Source organism: Cherax quadricarinatus, chromosome 96 (genome assembly GCF_038502225.1).
Source record: "Cherax quadricarinatus isolate ZL_2023a chromosome 96, ASM3850222v1, whole genome shotgun sequence".
Classification (NCBI taxonomy): Eukaryota; Metazoa; Arthropoda; class Malacostraca; order Decapoda; family Parastacidae; genus Cherax; species Cherax quadricarinatus.
The window spans coordinates 430,808-445,832 of record NC_091387.1 but is presented as its reverse complement, the minus strand read 5'-3'; the positions used below and the strand labels follow the sequence as shown (position 1 = coordinate 445,832).

The 15,025-nt window shown below is 38.9% G+C and overlaps 1 protein-coding gene across 2 annotated transcripts in view; it reads right to left on the bottom strand.

Moving 5' to 3' along the window:
* The window catches only part of LOC128701715 (proton-coupled amino acid transporter-like protein CG1139), a 72,717-nt gene that overhangs the window by 31,961 nt on the left and 25,731 nt on the right, over positions 1-15,025 (bottom strand). Inside the window, exon 1 of one of the 2 annotated variants that reach the window (XM_053795583.2) lies at positions 1,192-1,400. The exons of the other annotated variant lie outside the window; for it this stretch is intronic. The gene's annotated coding sequence lies outside the window, so the exon portion shown is untranslated. Of the gene's footprint in view, positions 1-1,191; positions 1,401-15,025 lie in introns of those variants that run through there. 2 annotated transcript variants of the gene reach the window in all.

The following is a 15,025-nucleotide window of genomic DNA, read 5'->3' as shown; positions in this document are numbered from 1 at the left end:
GTAGGTATGTATGCTGTATGTATGATAAGATAAGATAAGATTTCGTTCAGATTTTTAACCCCGGAGGGTTAGCCACCCAGGATAACCCAAGAAAGTCAGTGCGTCATCGAGGACTGTCTAACTTATTTCCATTGTGGTCCTTAATCTTGTCCCCCAGGATGCCACCCACACCAGTCGACTAACACCCAGGTACCTATTTGCTGCTAGGTGAACAGGACAACAGGTGTAAGGAAACGTGTCAAAATGTTTCCACCCGCCGGGAATCGAACCCGGCCCCTCCGTGTGTGAAGCGGAAGCTTTAGCCACCGGACCACCGGGCTGTATGTATGATGTATATATGATGTATGTATGATATATGTATGTATGATGTATGTATGTATGATGTATGCATGTATGATGTATATATGATGTATGTATATGTATGTATGATGTATGTATGTATGTATGATGTATATATGATGTATGTATGATATATGTATGTATGATGTATGTATGTATGATGTAGGTATGCATGATGTAGGTATGTATGATGTATATATGATGTATGTATGATGTATGTATGTATGATGTATGTATGTATGATGTAGGTATGCATGATGTAGGTATGTATGATGTATATATGATGTATGTATGATGTATGTATGTATGATGTATGTATGTATGATGTAGGTATGCATGATGTAGGTATGTATGATGTATATATGATGTATGTATGATGTATGTATGTATGATGTAGGTATGCATGATGTAGGTATGTATGATGTATGTATGATATATGTATGTATGATGTATGTATGATATATATAAGATGGATGTATGAATGATGTATAATGTTTGTATGTATATAATGTATGTATATGTATTATAAATATGTATGATCCTGGATCATAATAGATATATTAGTAAATATTAGACAATCTACTTGAGACAGGAAGCGCTAAACCCGTAAGGATCACACAACACCTGAGGTATGGGAGGCAAGATCCAAGGAAGGGGAGCTCAGATCCACCTCCACGGATCAAGAACCCATCACTAAACCTCCCTTAAGGGGGGATAAGGGGGAAAAAATGTTAAAATAGGAAGGTGTTAAAATTACGTATTATCAGTGATGACTTGTCACAAATACTCCATAAACCAATATTTACCCCCAGATAAACCCCCAGGGGGGTCACACCCCCCAGACACACTCACTTGTGATGGAACTGATAGGCCTAGGCTCCAAAATAATAATATTTACAAAGGTTGTTTATGTGGGTGTTGATCCAGGTGGTGGTGTCTCAACCCTTCACTCTGACCTTGACTTCGACCTCACTCACTCCTTATTTTAACCTCATACTCCATATATATGTCTTTATGGGACCCTATAGCAAATACGGGACCTCCCTGGAAATAAGTATGAGATGTCCAATGTAAGTAAATACGGGATCTTCAGTGTAAATCAATATAGGACCTTCAATATAAATAAGGAACCTCTAATGTAAATAAAGAGCCTTCAGTGTAAATAAGGAACTTTCATTGTAAATAAAGAACCTCCAATGTAAATAAGGAACCCCAATGTAAATAAAGAACCTTCAGTGTAAATAAGGAACTTTCATTGTAAATAAAGAACCTCCAATGTAAATAAGGAACCCCAATGTAAATAAGGAACCCCAATGTAAATAAGGAACCCCAATGTAAATAAGGAACCCCAATGTAAATAAGGAACCCCAATGTAAATAAGGAACCCCAATGTAAATAAGGAACCTTCGATGTAAATAAGGAACCTCCAATATAAATAAGGAACCAATGTAAATAAGGAACCTCCAATGCAAATAAGGAATCCCCCAATGGAAATAAGAAATCCCAATGTAAATAAGGAACCCCAATGTAAATAAGGAACCTTTGATGTAAACAAGGAACCTTCGATGTAAATAAGGAATCTTCGATGTAAATAAGGAACCTTCGATGTAAATAAGGAGCCTTTTATGTAAATAAGGAACCTCCAATGTAAATAAGGAATCCCGATGTAAATAAGGAATCCCAATGTAAATAAGGAATCCCCCAATGTAAATAAGAAATCCCAATGTAAATAAGGAACCCCAATGTAAATAAGGAACCTCCAATGTAAATAAGGAACCAATGTAAATAAATAGGGGGGCCTTAAATGTAAATAAATTTCTGTAGATAAATCTATATTTGTGGCAGTCTGTGCTAGAATTAGTAAATCACTGTAACTCATGTGTCATTACTCTGGTATGATATATCCACCAGTCATATGATGACCCACAGCTAGAGCTTTTGGTCATCTGACCGAGGCCTTCCACTGGCTTACCCCCTCCACCCCTTCGAAAAATTATAATGATAACTATTAGATAAATTACACATAAACACTTCAAGTGTAGTGGTGACACTTTCAGTTCACAACTGAAAGTGCCCGGGTTGAATACTGGGCTAGGAGAGACATATGAACAAGTCACCTAGCAACTGCTTCAACTATCACCTAGCAGTAACTAAGATATTTAAGAGATAGTCAACTTGTGTGGATCACACTCCTGAGGATCCCCTGGAATTAAGCCACATTGCTAGGCTTCCTTGGCTTATTAAGTAAGTAAGTATATTCATCTATACACAAATACAGTTACATAGATTATCATACATAGCAGTATATGTGTAGAGAACCTGGGATAACCCAAAAAAGTCAGAGTGACTTATTTCTGGATTATTACTAAACGAAATATACAGTAATGGGGAGGAAAATCTCCCAGTGGCCATTATGACATTTGACAAGGTTAAGAGTGAGCCAAAATATACACTGCAGGGTTATAAATAGTCAAGGTTATCAACACTAAACACAAGTTGTGGCATCTCTTGTACCCTGTAGCAGTGAGTTAATGTTTTATTTAATATACACAACCTTGCCCTTGTCACCAGGCTGTGCAAGTTATGTCCTGGAATTTGTATTGATAAAGCCACTGGATGGCGAAACATCTACAATAAAGATACCCAGATGTTGCACATGTTTCTTAATTTTGTTACCAGGCTACATGCATGATCAACACCATGCCAGAGTTAGTTTAATATGTTTATTATGCACCCCATACCCATCCTGTGGGCGGTAGTCAAAATATTACAGAGGTACTCCAGGTAAACTCCAGGTACATAATTGGTCCAGGGACTGGACTCCAAAGTTTTGATACCTGAGCAAGTTACAGAGGTAATGAACTCACAATTTACAAAGGTAATGAACTCACAATTTACAAAGGTAATGAACTCACAATTTACAAAGGTAATGAACTCACAATTTACAAAGGTAATGAACTCACAATTTACAAAGGTAATGAACTCACAATTTACAAAGGTAATGAACTCCAGGTAGGTCTGGTCACAATCATGACAAGTTACAAAGGTATTTACAGAGTCTATATAATTATGAAGAATGTGCAGGCCACCTGACACCTGTCAGGTGCGTTGCCCTCAGGTTGATAAGACATGCAACTGTGAGTTATCTTTATTCCGACACGTTTCGCCACACAGTGACTTCCTCAGTCTAATACAGAGAAGGATAGTTGAAGAACAAAAGGAGTTTGAGGTCCATCAGGTTAAGTAAGGTCAGGTTCGTCAGGAAACAAGACAAGTGTTTCCTGACGCGGGTCTTAGTCAGATGATGACCCACTGATGGAGCTTTTGGTCAGCTGACTGAGGCTTTCCTTTAAAAATTATAGTTATAGTCAGAGTTATAACCATTTAGTGAGGTTCGTCAGTCTTGAAAAGACTGACTGATCACATCGACTCCAGACTGAGGGACTGATTACCTCAAACTCCTTCTTATCTTTTTATTTATTTTTTTTTATTTACAATTTGAGCATACATACAGAGGTACAAAAAAATACAGATAAGAGCAGCATGCCAAAGCCACTTATCTTCACTTATCTTCAACCATTCTTCTCTGTATTGGACTGAGGAAACCACTGTGTGGCGAAATGTTTCCACACTAAATATACCAGTCCATCAGTCCTCGAAGACGCAGTTTTCTCTGAATCTGAAATCATTTTTTTGCACGGGCTTGCAACAGTGCCCCTCAAGGGAGGTTCCTTGACGCTGGTGAGGGACTCTTGATCTAGGGAATTGGATCTGTGCTCCAGTTCCCTGAATACCTTCCATCCCCCTCACAGGCGCTGTATATTCCCTACGGGTTTAGCGTCCCCACATAATCATATATATACCAGCAACAGTGCAATAACTCGACAAACTGGATTAAAAACAGTTTAAGCACCTCGCTTATATTGGATGGTAGGAGTATGGGCACTGAGGCGCTCCACCATTAACACGTTTCGCCCCTCCATCTTATCTCCCTGATACACCCCATCAACTAACTACACGAATACCACCTGGTGGTTCACACTTACACTCACTCACCCATTTGACCATAAACAGAAATATTAATCTCAATCTTAAAATAATGAATCCTATGATACTCCAATACTGAAACTATGTACTGTGCCAAAACAAAAGCATTCACATTGCTAAACTCACAAACTAGTATTTAGTCACTTAGCCATAATACCAACTTATCTCATAATTTGTAATATTTTAAAATAAAGAATTAAACTAAGTCTGCCCGAAATGCCTAGCCATGCTAGGTGTTCTAGTGGTACACTCTGTAATCATTATTTAACTACATGTAAACCACAAAACAACCAAATTCTGTAAATTCAACATTGTAATCTTTATGGAGAATAAACTTTGAATTTGAATTTGAATTTGATTATTATTATTATTATTATTATAATCAAGGGGGAAGCGCTAAACCCGTAGGATTATACAGCGCCCAGGGAGGGATGTGGAAGGCATTCAGGCTTAATTCGGGGAACTGGAGCACAGATCCAATTCCCTAAATCAAGAGCCCCTCACCAACATCAAGGAACCTTCCATGAGGGGAATTTTAATTTGAAAGGCAGCCGCTGGTGTACAAGTCTTGGGGACACTTACGTCTTACAACATAAACTGTGAAAGAATGGTTGTGTGAAAGAAGGACCAGCCTAGCACAGGCCAGTAGGCCTACTACACTTCTAATCCCTGCTTGTGTGATCTAAGTCAAAATACAAAAAAAAAATTGGGAAAAGAATCAATAGGTTATGTTTTAGCTGGGCACGTCATTCAATCAGTCAGGTTAAACACTGTTGTGTCTGATCAGTAAATTATAGGGTGACCACCTCTACATAGTAAGTTAATTCAGGTACAAGGACACAATGCAATTATCAAACATAGTATATATGTAAATTACCCTCCAAGATAATCTAAAAAAAATCATGTGACTTATTTTCATTGGGATCCTTACAGCAACAAATTCAAGTTGGATATATTTAGATTTAGAAGGAATATAAGAAAGCACTAGTTTGGCAATAGAGTTGTGGATGAGTGGAACAAACTCCCAAGTGTCATCACTGAAGTGAGATCTATGTGTAACTTGAAGAACAAGTTGAATACGTCAGTGTGTGTGGGTAGGTGTGAGTTGAACCTACCTATCTGTTATTACACTAGCAACTGCAAATATAAGTCAGTTAATACTGAATTCCCACGTCAGGATATATATATATATAGTATATATATATATATATATATATATATATATATATATATATATATATATGTCGTGCCGAATATGTAAAACTGGTCAATTGGCAAGAACTCATTTAAAATTAAGTCTTTTATAAAATTTTCTCTTATACGTTTAAAGATATATATTTTTCATTATTGTTAATGTAAAAAAATTTAATTTTGCTCCAAAAGAATCTTAGAAAACTTACCTAACCTTATTATAACAAGAACAATTTATTTTAGCCTAACCCAACTAAATATATTTTAGATTTGTTTACAATAATTTAATACTAAACAAACACAGTGAAATATATTTTTTTCGTTAGGTTCAGCATGATTTTGGCAAAATTATTGTATACACAAATTTTCACCCACGATGTCAGCGATGGCACTGCAGGGAGTGCCGGGCTCATAGGAACTTCCACTACAGTGACAGCATCGTGGAGTTCGACCGTGAGGCAGCTGCCAGGTGTGCCACAGGCAGTGTGTACTCAGTTCCTCAAGCTTCAACATCCGTGCACACGAGGGCCTGGGATCTTCAATCAACTTGGCGTCCACCAGGACGCTGACATGTCCCTAGGACAGCTCTCCATCGGGCTGCTAACGGAGTCACTGGCTTCTTGGACCTCTTGGGGAGGGTCGATGGTGCTCGTGCAAGCAGCAGATCCCTGGGCAACTTGCTGCTGTCTGCAATGGCTGTCTACCGAGGAGAGACAGGCACCTAGCAACATCTGTTGTTGGGGCAATGGATGAATTCCCTACTATGTTTGTTAACTGCTCATTACTCTGTAATTTGTCTATGATTGTAATCATGTCATAACGTGTTTATCATTCATTACCTTTGAAACTTGTCATGATTGTGACCAGCTCTACCTGGAGCTCATTACCTTTGTAAATTCTCATGATTAATGTGTTTATGATTCATTACCTTTGCAATTATTCATGAGTGTGACCAGCTCTACCTGGAGCTCATTACCTTTGTAACTTGGTCATGATTATGACCAGATCTAGTTCATTACCATTGTAACTTGCTCAGCTATCAAAACTTTGGAGTCCAGTCCCTGGACCAATTATGTACCTCTGTAATCTTTTGACTACCGCCCACAGGATGGGTATGGGGTGCATAATAAACATATTAAACTAAAACTAACTATATGGCAAGATGAGCGTTGATATTTAAGCCAAGATCGCAAGTTCTGCCTATTCGGCACGACACACACACACACACACAGAATTAAATCTGATGAGGACCAGGCAGGACTTCAAAGAGACCTGGACAGACTGGACACCTGGTCCAGCAAATGGCTTCTCGAATTTAATCCTGCCAAATGCAAAGTCATGAAGATAGGGGAAGGGCACAGAAGACCACAGACAGAGTATAGGCTAGGTGGCCAAAGACTGCAAACCTCACTCAAGGAGAAAGATCTTGGGGTGAGTATAACACCGAGCATGTCTCCGGAAGCACACATCAATCAGATAACTGCTGCAGCATATGGGCGCCTGGCAAACCTGAGAACAGCATTCCGACACTTTAGTAAGGAATCATTCAAGACACTGTACACCGTGTATGTCAGGCCCATACTGGAGTATGCAGCACCTGTTTGGAACCCGCACTTGATAAAGCACGTCAAGAAACTAGAGAAAGTACAAAGGTTTGCAACAAGGTTAGTTCCAGAGCTAAGGGGAATGTCCTATGAAGAAAGATTAAGGGAAATCGGCCTGACGACACTGGAGGACAGGAGGGTCAGGGGAGACATGATAACGACATATAAAATACTGCGTGGAATAGACAAGGTGGACAAGGACAGGATGTTCCAGGGAGGGGACACAGAAACAAGAGGCCACAATTGGAAGTTGAAGACACAAATGAGTCAGAGAGATAGTAGGAAGTATTTCTTCAGTCATAGAGTTGTAAGGCAGTGGAATAGCCTAGAAAATGACGTAGTGGAGGCAGGAACCATACACAGTTTTAAGACGAGGTTTGATAAAGCTCATGGAGCGGGGAGAGAGAGGGTCTAGTAGCAACCGGTGAAGAGGCGAGGCCAGGAGCTAGGACTCGACCCCTGCAACCACAAATAGGTGAGTACAAATAGGTGAGTACACACACACACACACACACACACACACACACGCACATATATATATATATATATATATATATATATATATATATATATATATATATATATATATATATATATATATATATATATATATATATATATATATATATATATATATATATATATATATATATATATATATATATATATATATATATATATACAACATACAAACACTGACAGAGGGACGTTTAGCATATGTTTAGTCATCTACGTTATCTACAAATTAGTGAGAAGATAGATGCGAACTTATCTCTGGAGATATAAACGTTTAACACCAAACATTATCAGTGAGGAAGGATCTCCTCTCCTCTAGTGGAAAATTACACACAACTGTGACTTTCCATAAGCTGATTTTGCACCGGGTTCTTTTAAATTTTTTCACTCTCTTTATTTTCCCATCAACACATTTAATGAGAATTAGGGGTGTAAAAAGAGACAGGGTAAAAACGGCACTATGGCAGAATGGAAATCTTGAATGAGACAAAAGTAAATGAAAGCAGGGGTGCCATGAGTACACTAAGAGACAACGCAGTAAGTGTCAGGGGCCCAAGACTGTTCAGTTGCCTCGCAGCATACATAAGGGGGATTACCAATAGACCCCTGGCTATCTTCAAGAAGTGTCAAGGTCCCAAGACTGTTCAACTGCCTCCCAGCATGCATATGCTGCTATACACACGAAAATCATTCTCTACGAAAGCAAAAGACTTGGCAGACAATGGAACATCCCCCCAATGAAAAGCAGGGGTGTCACTAGCACGTTAAGAGACCATACAATAAGTATCAGGGGCCCAAGACTGTTCAACTGCCTCCCAGCATACATAAGGGGGATTACCAACAGACCCCTGGCAGTCTTCAAGCTGGCACTGGACAAACACCCAAAGTCGGTACCTAGATCACGGTCCAGGGACCTAGATCACGGTCCAGGGACCTGGATCACTGTCCAGGGATCTGGATCACTGTCCAGGGATCTGGATCACGGTCCAGGGACTTGGATCACGGTCCAGGGACCTGGATCACGGTCCCACAACCTGGTTGATCATTTTTTAATACTTCTCAGTGTCTGCTCATGTCTTTTTTAAAGCACTTGTCGGTATCAGGTACAACAATGTATACCAGGAAGCTTAACACAATGTTCCATAATTCTGGAGGCTTCCTGGGTCAGTACTGTAGATGACGGTGTATTATTATCATTTTAGATGAATGGTTCAGAGAACCGACATGTTGTTGAATTAGACACATGTGCAACTCTTGGGTATCTTTATTGAGGAAACGTTTCGCCACACAGTGGCTTCATCAGTCCATACGTAGGAGAAACTTGAAGAACAGGAGGAGAATGAGATAATCAGTCCCTCAACCTTGAGTCGATGTTGTCAGTCCATCAATCTTGAATATAATAGGTATTCTATTCAAGATTGATGGACTGACAACATCGACTCAAGGTTGAGGGACTGATTACCTCATTCTCCTCCTGTTCTTCAAGTTTCTCCTTTGTATGGACTGATGAAGCCACTGTGTGGCGAAACCTTTCCTCAATAAAGATACCCAAGAGTTGCACATGTGTCTAATTCAACATTATTATAATCAAGGGGGAAGCGTTAAACCCGTAGGATTATACAGCGCCTGTGGGGGGATGGAAGGTATTCAGGGTTAACTCAGGGAACTGAAGCACAGATCCAGTTCCCTAGATCAAGAGCCCCTCACCAGCATCAAGGAACATTCCCTGAGGGGAGATGACGGTGTAGCTCAACCATTTCAATGACTTGAGATAACCCACATTATATATCTCCATGTAGGCTGCAATTCATGTTAACATAAGAATGTAGATGGACAATGTGGATGGACTACTGTGGCAGGTCTAACTAGGCCCCTACTAGGCAAGTCTCACACCCAACACAACCATTATCACTTTACTAGTGTTATTTTCTTTCTGATAACTGTAGCTTCACAACTGCCGTGTTCCTCCCTTAAGTCAATGTGACCTGACCTGACTAGGTTGGGTGCATTGGCTTAAGCCGGTAGGAGACTTGGACCTGCCTCGCATGGGCCAGTAGGCCTGCTGCAGTGTTTCTTCGTTCTTATGTTCTTATGTTAACTGCCTACCTTCCCACATCCCGAAACTATCAGTCCGAACTGTCTCCTTGTGTTTATATCTTCAAGCCTTCAGTTTAAGAGGTAAGAGCCGGAACTTAGGTAGGCCTATTTACTGCGACGTCAAATATAACCCTAGATTAGCTGATAACACTGGAGAAGGATGAGGCATGGAGTGTGCCCAAGCGGGTATAATAAGCTAGAGGACGAGGCATGGAGTGTGCCCAAGCGGTTATAATACACCAGAGGACGAGGCATGGAGTGTGCCCAAGCGGGTATAATAAGCTAGAGGACGAGGCATAGAGTGTGCCCAAGCGGTTATAATACGCCAGAGGACGAGGCATGGAGTGTGCCCAAGCGGTTATAATACGCCAGAGGACGAGGCATGGAGTGTGCCCAAGCGGGTATAATACGCCAGAGGACGACGAGTGTGCCCAAGCGGGTATAATACGCCAGAGGACGAGGCACCCGCCCCCCCCCCCCTAAAAAAAATATTTTGGTCGGTAGTGAAATTAATAGAAAATGAAAATTTATAACCAATTGTTCATTCTGGGATGTTTGTTATAGTTTCCCCTGCAAGGATATTGTCTCCTGACAAGAATATCAGATTGTGTAGGAAGTTGGTAGAATTACCGACAATATGTAAAGTAAAAGGACACAAGTGCAACTAATGTGACATTTATTGTGGCAACGTTTCGCTCTCCAGGAGCTTTATCAAGCCTTTATCAAGCTCCTGGAGAGCGAAACGTTGCCACAATAAATGTCACATTAGTTGCACTTGTGTCCTTTTACTTTACAGATTGTGTAGGCCTGTGATGGGGCCCATTGTCTGAGGCTCCGTGATTCCTATCAGTTAAACCACGACAGTATTGTTAGTAAGTTTATTTAGGTACAGGTATACATGAGTACAATTATCATACCTAGTAACATGTGTAAATTACCTAGGATAACCCAAAAAAAAGCCAGGCAAAGTGACATATTGGGGTCCTTGTATGTACTTTCATTATTATTATTATTATTATTATTATTAAGTTACCCCTCGACTTAGGGTCTTGCACAGTAAGTAAGTAAGTAAGTACGTATATTCAGGTATACACAAATACAGTTACATAGAATTATCATACATAGCAGCATATGTGTAGAGAACCTGGGATAACCCAAAAAGTCAGAGTGATTTATTTCCATTGTGTTTGCTACTTATTCCTGTAACTCACATTTCCCTGAGAATCATTCATCCCAGATACATAATTACGATTACCTTTGTAACTTGTCATGACTGTGACCAGATCTACCTGGAGATCATTACCTTTGTAACTAGTTCAGCTATCATAACTTTGGGGTCCAGTCCCTGGACCCATTATGTACCTCTGTAATCTTTTGACTACTACAGGATGGGATTGGGGTGACTCCCACAGGATGGGGGATACCGCCCACAGGATGGGATTGGGGTGACTACCGCCCACAGGATGGGTATGGGGTGACTACCGCCCACAGGATGGGTATGGGGTACATAATTAGGATATTAAACTAACTCACATACCTAACGGAGAAATCATCAAGGACTGATATTATCACTGAGTTATCACCCGACACAATCAGCTCGGTTAATACTGAGTTAATCAGTTTGATTCTGATACCAATATCATCTGATCAGCGGAATCCATTCTGTGAGAGAGCATATAATAACTCCACACTGGCTTAATAAAAATTGGGAGCACCACAGTAGATGTACCTTTGTAATCTTTGGATTACCGCCCATACAATGTATATGGGGTACATAATATACTAAACTAAAAACATCACAGTAGGCCTACTAGCCTGTGCTAAGGCCTTCTTGACACCGTCCTTGATACACATTCAAGGAATCTCTTGGTCTTATCACGGACATTTAGGCACTACTGTGGCCCGGTGGGTGGCCTGGTGGCTAAAGCTCCCGCTTCACACATGGAGGGCCCGGGTTCGATTCCCGGCGGGTGGAAATTCCGACACGTTTCCTTACACCTATTGTCCTGTTCACCTAGCAGCAAATAGGTACCTGGGTGTTAGTCGACTGGTGTGGGTGGCATCCTGGGGGACAAGATTAAGGACCCCAATGGAAATAAGTTAGACAGTCCTCGATGACGCACTGACTTTCTTGGGTTATCCTGGGTGGCTAACCCTCCGGGGTTAAAAATCCGACCGCAAGCAAGCACTCGAATGTAATAGAGGTATTATAAGCAAACTCGGTGCAGGAAACAATACACACAAATCATGGGCAAACCATACCCCGGCCGGGATTGAACCCGCGGTCAGAGAGTCTCAAAACTCCAGCCCGTCGCATTAGCCACTAGACCAGCTAGCCACAATAAGATTCGTCCAACTAGGTACATTTCTACACCATAGGAAGGTTAGCATAGGCCACCACTGTGACCACAAATGCAAGGTTTTACAGACGAATCTCCAGCTAGCGTGGCCGTGACGAACTCTAGCTTAAGTCCCTTCACTGCCGTCAACATGACTCACGAAATCGTAATGAAACGATTGCAATCGTGTCATTACGATTTCGTGAGTCAAGTGACAAGAATGTTGTTAGTGGATGGAGGAAAGAACACGTAGCAAACATGGTAAAGAAAGACTAATATGGATCAAACAGAATTTAAAACTTCTGGTGTTGTGAGATAAAAATCTAAGATACTGATATTGATACTTCAAACCTTCATTTGTTTTTCTAAATAAGTTTCTTTCTAACTTTATTTTAGTTGGCAGTGAAACTGAAGAATTTAAATGATGTTGTGAAGGTGATATATATTTTTTTGTGATTTTATTTATATACATTTATGTTTATATAATATATATGTCGTGCCGAATATGTAAAACTGGTCAATTAGCAAGAACTCATTTAAAATTAAGTCCTTTCTAAAATTTTCTCTTACATGTTTAAAGATATATTTTTTCATTAATGTTAATATATTTTTTTTTAATTTTGCACCAAAAGAATCTTAGAAAACTTACCTAACCTTATTATAACAAGAACAATTTATTTTAGCCTAACCCAACTAAATATATTTTAGATTTGTTTATAATAATTTAATACTAAACAAACACAGTGAAATATATTTTTTTCGTTAGGCTCAGAATGATTTTGGCGAAATTATTGCATACACAAATTTTCACTTGTCCTATATGGCAAGATGAGCGTTGCTATTTAAGCCAAGATCGCAAGTTCTGCCTATTCGGAATATATATATATATATATATATATATATATATATATATATATATATATATATATATATATATATATATATATATATATATATATATATATATATATATATATATATATATATATATATATATATATATATATATATATATATATATATATATAAATTGTTCAGAGAACTGACTAGTTGACAAATTATACACATGTGCAACACTTGGGAATCTTCGTGGAAATGTTTCACCACACACTGGCTTCATCAGTCCAATACGAACAATGGTGAAAAAAGAACGGGGATTGGGGTAATCAGTCCCTCAGCAGGATTTGATGCAATCAGTCCATCAGTTTCAACAATATAGATGAACTGATTATATCTACTCCAGGCTGAAGGACTGATTACCTCAATCTCTTCCTCATCTTCCACTGTTCTCTGTACTGGACTGATGAAGTCACTGCTTGGTGAAACACTTCCAGAATAAGGATTCCTAAGTGTCACTCAAGTTTCTCATAAACTTGTCGCTTTTCTAAACTATTTATTCAAATATTACTGAAGGAATATTTTGTTAATGGTGACCTTTAAGTTTGCTTATGTGACTTTATCAAAGTAATTTTGAGTTTCTGACAATTCACTACTACCACCATCACCACTACTACAACTACTACCACCACAACAACTACTACCACCATTACTACTGCCATCACCACCACAACCACCACTACTGCTACCACCACCACCACTACTACTACTACTACCACCCCTCTTCAAGTAGGGGCTCTTTGGCACAGTGATGAGGCTCTTGATCTAAGGTATTAGACATTTTAGTCTGCTTCCTCAGTTTATTTGGCATTTTGTTTATAGAAAGTATATTATAATACAATAGAAATACAGGAGGGTCTCACTTTCTGGTATTTTCCAATACAGTGGTTTTCAATTATGGACATTCTTCATTTATTCACACTTCTTACAATAAAAAAATATTCACGACTCACTATAAGCTAAGGACAAAAATATTTTAAAATAAATATTCTGGGTATTGTTGGTCAATTACTCACTTAATATATGACACTACATAGACTCTCACTACTAAACACTACATAGACTCACTACTAAACACTACATAGACTCACTACTAAACACTACATAGACTCTCACTACTAAACGCTACATAGACTCTCACTACTAAACACTACACAGACTCTCACTACTAAACACTACACAGACTCTCACTACTAAACACTACATAGACTCTCACTACTAAACACTACACAGACTCTCACTACTAAACACTACACACACTCTCACTACTAAACACTACATAGACTCTCATTACTAAACACTATGTTAAATTGAAATATAACTATATTAAAAAAGACAATAATCTATAAAGAAGTACTTTAGTAGAGGCAACTGAAGACTTGGTTAAACTTCCTACAGGTGAAGAGTAATATTCTAATATAACTATATTAAAGAAGATAATAAGCTATACTGAAGTACTTTAGAGAGGCAGCTGAAGACTTGGTTAAACATCCTACAGGTGAAGAGTAATATTCTAATATAACTATATTAAAGAAGATAATAAGCTATACTGAAGTACTTTAGAGAGGCAGCTGAAGACTTGGTTAAACATCCTACAGGTGAAGAGTAATATTCTAATATAACTATATTAAAGAAGATAATAAGCTATACTGAAGTACTTTAGAGAGGCAGCTGAAGACATCCTACAGGTGAAGAGTAATATTCTAATATAACTATATTAAAGAAGATAATAAGCTATACTGAAGTACTTTAGAGAGGCAGCTGAAGACTTGGTTAAACATCCTACAGGTGAAGAGTAATATTCTAATATAACTATATTAAAGAAGATAATAAGCTATACTGAAGTACTTTAGAGAGGCAGCTGAAGACTTGGTTAAACATCCTACAGGTGAAGAGTAATATTCTAATATAACTATATTAAAGAAGATAATAAGCTATACTGAAGTACTTTAGCAGAGGCAGCTGAAGACTTGGTAAAACTTCGTGAGGTTGTAG